We start from the raw sequence: 7,551 nt of genomic DNA on the forward strand, positions 1-7,551 counted from the left end.
AGCATGGAGCCCAATACAGGGCTTGATCCCAAGACCCTGGGTTCATGACCTGAACCAAAATCAAGAGTTGGATCCTCAACTGAGTGAGCCACCCAGGCACCCCTGATTATTTTCATTTTTTAAAAACACTTTTGGCAAAGTAAAGTATTTTAAGGCGTTAATTTCTTCAGATTTTCTTCAAACATTATTTTCAAGTTATGAAGCTAGTGACATACTAAGTGACAACTAATTAATGATAACCAGTTAATTTCTAAACAAATATGTACAGCACTCCTTGTTTCATATAAATATGAACATAAGAAAAAAACAGTAACAAGTTAAATTTAAATTATTATCAAAGGCAACAGAGGAAAAAAATATTAACAGAATGGGTATATTGACCATCTTACAAAAAAATGATCCCTAAGATAAACATTAATGTGATCAATATATTTCAAAACACGTTATATTTTAATATTAAAAATAGCTTGCTGTCAGAAAATTGTTAAATTATCTCATACTCTTCTGGGGGAATTCTAGTAGCAATAGTACTACATGTTCTTCTAATAAGGGAATTCACATTTTCTGGCTCATGGCTAATGTTACCTATAATAATAGCAACTTTCAAATGAATGTCAAGCTTGCTACATTTACAGAGGCCCTTTGGAGGAGCAAGCTAGGGAGGCTCATATCAGTTCATTTTCAGAAATCCTCTTTTGGGCTCTGATTAGTCAACTATTAAATAATGTAATTATTCAAAACCTGAGGTGAAATTCAAAATGCTGTATTTAAGAAGCACTATGGCACTGTCAGTCATCAGGGAGAATAGAGCTGACTCTTAAGTGTAACCAGAAGATACTGTTTGAATGACAGCTTAGGATAATAGAGCAGACGATAGCAGTTATAGGTGTTCTACAAATTACCTTTCAATCAATGGCTGCATGGGCATACTCATTTTCAAATTGTAATTCATATGGAAATGTACTGTGGCAGAGAAAGAAGTTTCCGAAAAAAAATAAATGTAATTTAAAGATAACGATAAAACTTGATCAATGTGAAATAATGTTTGCTAGCCCTATTCTCTATAGTTTATGATAGATACAATACATACTAGAAAGTAATTTAAAAATTAATATCACTTAGGAAACAGCACTTTAGAAACACAAAATACAGTTTTTTAACAATGATAGTTTAATCTCTCTCCTTGCTTCTGAATAAGGCCACTAAAGTCTTTTTCATTTATTATCACTTCTTTACTAAAAATCTTAGAGTTGCAAGGCATCATCACAACTACATCCAGAGTGTTAACAGCACTATTCTTTTAGCCCTTGATTTATCATCTTTCATCAGATTCCTACATGTGACCTTACTACTGCAGGGATTACAAAGACATGGGATAAATACCACTTGAGACAAAAAGTGTACCAAATATAAACATAAAAAATATGCAAGAATTCTGTAATGAAACACTTGTTTATTTTCTGCCATTTGCAAGCCTGGGAGCCCTCTTTGTAGTATAGGGGCAAAGGACTTTAGCTTTCCTGGGGCGCCTGGGTGGCTCAGTCAGTTAGGTGTCAGACTTCAGCTCATGATCTCACAGTTTGTGTTTGAGACCCTCATCCAGCTCTGTGCTGACAGCTCAGAGCCTGGAGCCTGCTTTGGATTCAGTGTCTCCTTCTCTCTCTCTGCCCTCCCCTTCTCTCTCTCTCTCTCTCTCTCTCTCTCAAATAAATAAACATTAAGAAAAATAATTAAAAAAAAAAAGACTTTAGCTTTCCTTATGTCCATAACTGATAGTCCCACTTCTGTAAATCCCTTCCTATCTAGAATTCCTATCTTGTATTTTCCCCTTTTTAAAAACACATTTTCCACTTTTCTCATTATATTATATCTCTATCCTCAACTGAATTCTCTTCTTAAAACTAACCAAATTAAAAACCTTGACCTTCCATAACAACTTCCTCAATATTACCATTCTTTCATAAGCAAGATTTCTGACATGGTGGCCCACATGTTATATTCACCACTCGCTTACCTCCCATTTATCTGGTTTACCTACTGAAATTTGGTGTTAATCCTTTCCTCTCTGGGAACTCCTATGGACATTTCCCAGTATCTCAAATGGAATTGCATCTCTAAGGGATTACATATTCTGAGCAAATTTCTACCCTCTATTTTCCTTTCCCTCTGGGTACACCTTAGTCCCTTAATGAGTAGAGTGATAGAGTTGGTGTCAGGTGTTGTAATAGTGGGGGAACAAAGCAGATTTCCTCAGGAATCAGCTCTCATACAATTGGAGAATAATGGTGGTGGTAGCTGATCAGTGCTCTGACTAGAATGACTTTGTATATCCGATGTAGAAACAGAGAGCAGTGGGCTATTTTTTCTAGTTTACTCCCTGTTATGGGTTGGATTTTGTCTCTGAAGTCTTTTTTTCCCTTCAAATCTTTATTTATTTATTTAGAGAGCTTGTGAGTGAGTGGGGGAGGAGCAGAGAGAGAGGTAGAGAGAGAATCCCAAGCAGGTTCCTTCCTGACCGTGCAGAGCCCAAGGCAGGTCTTGAACCCAGGACCATGAGATCATGACCTGAGCCGAAATCAAGAGTATGGGGCTTAACTGACTGAGCCACTCAGACACCCCTGAATTTTGTCTCTCAAAAGATGTTGAATTCTAACCATCAGTGCCTGTGAATATGACTTTATTTGGAAATAGGGTATTTTCAGTTGATCAAGTTAAGGTCATTCAGGCAACCCTAATCCAATATGAATATGTCCTTATAGAAACGGGAAACTTGGACAAAGAGAACATCGTGTGACATTGAAAGCAGATCAGGGTGATGCACCCGTTGCCCAGAAATGCCAGAGATTGTCCAAAAACAACCAGAAACTAGGAAAGAGTCATGGAACATATTTTTTGTCACAGCTTCTCAGGAACCAGCCCTGCTGATACCTTGACCTTGGACTTCTAGCCCCCAGAGCTGTGGAATGATACATCTCCATTGTTTAAGCTACCTAATTAGTGGTACTTAGTTACAGCAGCCCTAACAAAGTAATTGTGAAAATAAATAAAGGAAAGTTCCTTAAAATGGAGTTGGGAAAAAAAATAAAATAAAAACGGAGTTGGGAATCCCTGAAAGGGGACCTCTCAGGCACTACCGCCAACCCTAAGAAGCAAATCTGGAATTCTCCAACTGGGAGAAGCCTACTTTACACACCTTAGTGTAGGGAGAAAAAAGTTTCTCCTTGCCCAGCAACAGTTCAGCCAATGAGAAGCTGCCACATCCAGCCTGTGAAAAGGTACAACAGCCCCTCCACCTTCCTTTTTTCCTCTATAAAAGCAAATCCCTCCTCTGTTCTCCAGACTTGCCTGTGGTCAACCAAGGTTCTGAGCTGTCAGCACAGAACCCTATGTGGGGCTTGAACTCATGAGTGGTGAGATCATGACCAGGAGTGAAGTTGGATGCTCAACCTACTGAGCTACCCAGGCACCCCAGGATCTTTTTCACTTTCTTTCCTTTTGTTTCTTTTCTTTTTTTTTAAGGTCAACATAATGAACTCAAATTGGTCAAACAAAATGTTAAGAGATCATTATATTCCGCTGCTGTCAGTTTTATTAGAAATGCACTTGTAGGAAAACTTTTTTTTTTAAAGGATACATTTGTTTCCAACAATGAAAAATTTCTGGAACTGTAAACATTCATGAATTTTCTAAATGAGTAATAAAAGAGACTTTATCAGGTATGCAAGAAAGTTATCATTTTAGACTATAGAGGTTTAAGTAACATTTATTGCAATTTATTACTGTAAAAACAGAACACACTCTATATACAAAGTTGAAATAAAATGCTGATGTATATGTCAGCGGGAAAAGCATTGTGTCCTGGCTCTTGGCACCGATGCACTAAAGAATTAGAGACTGGCTTCCAAAGTGAAAGCAGAAAATGGTTTTATTAAAACAACAGTATATTCTCTAGGGCAGAACAAGCAGGTTCCCTGAGGTAGAACCAGTCTCTAGGTTGTTTTGGGATTGGATTTTTTGCGGTCTCTAATGGAGGTTGCTTCCAATCATTTGGGAGACTCCTCCCACAGGTTTGGAGGGGGAGTTTAGATCCTAAAAGATTTGTACCAGACTAGTCATGGCAGCCCCTCCCCATTGGGGATGACTGTAACCCCCATTATATAATGGGTGTACGGGTCACCCTGGGGCAGAGGTGTAGAGGTCTCCTCTTCCAGAGTGCATGCTCTGGTCCTGTGGCTCTTGGTCTGTTAGCCCCAGGGTCTCGGAAGCCACAAGGTCAGAATGTTGTGCCCCTGGGTTTCAAATGTGTAACCTCTTTATATCATCATCCTTGCCTCCAGTTCATGTCTAACTAACTGCCTACTCTATCATTCCTCCCTCAAGGACTTGGGACTCTGAAATCTTTCAGGTCAATGAAGGTTCCTCAGGGCATTCCTTCCACTGCTTACATCTAGCTTTTACCTAACATATATATGAAGGCATAATAAAAAATGGCCCATGATATCACTTTCCAGAGATAAATATTATGCTCATCCAGCTAATTTTTTTCTATTTTTAGTTATAGTTCTATAATCTTATTTGAAATGTATCATCGGTATTTCCATGTGTCATAAAGTAACAATAGCAAAAAATGTTAGCTATTATATGCATATCAATTGGGCACCTATTCTCTGCCAGTATGGGATAGTATGGATTCATCTTATACTTTGACATAAACATTATATTTGTTTTCATTGTTAGCTGTTGAAACTGAAAACTTAGAGATTTTAATTATATAAACATTTTTATGCTTCTCTGAATATTTCTCTTGTGTAAATTCCTGGGTCTTTATACTGCCATTTAAAATGCTTTTGGCAAATATTACAAAATTGCACTTCAACAATATTATATTAAATTACAGTGCATTTAGAAAATTATGAGTGTTCATTTGGCTCAACCCTACCAATACTGGATGTTATATTAAAAAACAAAACACAAAACAAAACTAGCAATTTGGCAGCCATATTGTTAGTTAAATCTAGCAGCTAATTTACATTGCTTTAAACATTAGATACATTTATGAGTCATTAATACTTACTCTTTTTTAATTACCTTTTGCAATACACATTGAGCTGTTTCTTTCTGAGATTGTTCCCAATGAAAGATCATATCCTGGTTATATTCCGATTATATAATCTACCCGTTGCTTTGCTTCAATGGATTAGATAAAATTCAGCTGGTAGACCCAACTGGAACCATCAAATTATCTTCCTCAGCAATTTAGAATTGGAAAACCACAGAATTCAGTAAGTTGCCATTAGTATCTTTAGGAACTACTATCAAGTTGGGTTTGAGCAGCCACTGCTGGATACGTTCATGATGAAGTAGATGATGGAGGGTTACATATGTTCACTATTCCAAATGTGCCACATCAGCATTGTTCAGTATGATGGCTGCTATCTACTGCTATGGTGGCTCTTGATTATTTGGAATGTGACTAGTGGGGCTGAGGAATTGAATTTCTAATTTCACTTAATTTTAATTAACTTAAATTTAAATAAATAAAAACTATTGTACTGAACAGTGCGATTGTAGCAGAAAAGGCCGAAGGTTGCATACAGAGAAAAGAGAAATGAAAGATTCTGTTGCATTGGAGAAATGGAGAGAATTAATGATAATCTCTAAGTGCTTTTGAGCTTCATGTTTTTTTGTTCCAGTTCCCAGTGAAGTTAAACTGTATATTTCCTGCTCTGAATTCAGTGATACTAAATGCTAGCATCATAAATAATAATTTAGGTCATTTTTCAGGTCATTTTTCCACTTGTGTTTTCTGCTTGACTCAAACTGTGAAACATACATTTTCCTAGAAAACTGTTTATCCAACTGGGAATTTAACAATGATAAGAATTCACTATTTTCTTAAAGAACATTTTCTTCATATGGGATGGCGTGTCTCTATTTTGTTGATAAGAATAGTCTGCACTCCTTAATTATTTTTTCTGTTTACTAGCTAAATGATTTCTGTTTTTTTTTCTTCCCTCTTCCTATTTATTGTAATTTGAATAATGTCTTTAATGCCATATAAAGAAATAATTCTTCTAAGCAGCAGGCCAGGTGTTTTTCTATCAGAAAAATTCTACCTGAGTTAAAAAAAAGTATTCCAACCTTATTTAAACTCTTTCAGGGAATATAAAAAACTAACCAAACTATAACTGATGTTTACATCATAATACTTAGCATTGATATCAAAACTAGAAAAAAGTATGAGAAAAAATTATAGGCCAATCTCATTCCTAAATATGTAAAATCTTAAGCAAAATATTAGTAGATCTCAGTAATGTATAAAGAATATATCATGATATAATTGGGTTAAGCTCAGGTGAGCAGTTCAAGATTTATTGAAAAATAGTTTTAAAATGTTGCTAAATAATTACAGATATAAGTAAAAACCACAGAAAGAAGTGCTTTATAGGACAACATGGTCAATAGTCCTAAAACTGATGAGAAGTCACAATGTAATTATAGTTAAAAACCTACAAAAATTCTCATGAAAGTGGGAAAAATTGATTGCTTTATCTACAATTTCTGGCTTAGCAAAAGGCCAATTAGAGCAAAGATACTCTTGATAAAGAATAATAAGCTTATAAGACATATTCTATTAACTGTCAAGAATTATTATTAATTATTATTATTTAAACCCATACAATATTAGTATTAGAATAGTGAAATTGGCTCTAGGAACAAATTACAGAGCCCAGATATTGTCCCATACATATATAAAAACTTTAATTCTGAGATATGGGACATTACAGACCCCAGAGGAAAAGAGACACTGGTCAATATATGATGCAGAGAAAAGTGATTACCCATATAGGGAAAGAAGTCACAGCACTCACACTATGCTCAAACAATTCCATCAATGTGAAACGTCAAGCTTTAAAAAACTCGAAGAAAATTATATACAAATATTTTCACGGCTTTAGCATAAGAAGGGGTATTATGAACAGGATAAATTTGACTACAATGAAATTAGAGAGCTCTTGCTCTCCCTCTCTCTCTCTCCTCTCTCTCTCTCCCCTTGGTTCATTAATGTACACTGTGGGGATGTCAAAGAGGCAAATCACAAGTTGGGGGAAATGTTTGCACCAAAAATGATCAACAAAGAATTTTGTACACGTGATGACAATACTGAGTGCTTCTACAAATTCATAATCTTAATAACAACAAAACAATAGAAAAATGAACAAAAGATATAGAAAGGAAACATTTCTTTACTCATTCACCAGATATTTACTTAGCATCAATGTATACTAAACAGTGTTCTGGATATAATATATGTTGTTACAGAAAAAGCACATAGATTCTTTATTCTCACAAAACATATTCTAGTGGTGGCAGACAAAAAATAAATGAAATAAATAAGTGCAATGGAGAAAATAAAGCAGAAAAGGTAAGGTAAGGTAAGGTAAAGGGGTAAGGAGATTTCCATTCGAAGGAGGTTCTCAGTAAGCAAGTGACCTTTGAGAAATGATCTGAAAAAAAACAATGAAAGGCACATCATGAAGTTGTTGGGGG

This window comes from Puma concolor, chromosome F2 (genome assembly GCF_028749965.1).
Source record: "Puma concolor isolate L17-30 chromosome F2, mPumCon1.1.hap2, whole genome shotgun sequence".
NCBI classification, from domain to species: domain Eukaryota; kingdom Metazoa; phylum Chordata; class Mammalia; order Carnivora; family Felidae; genus Puma; species Puma concolor.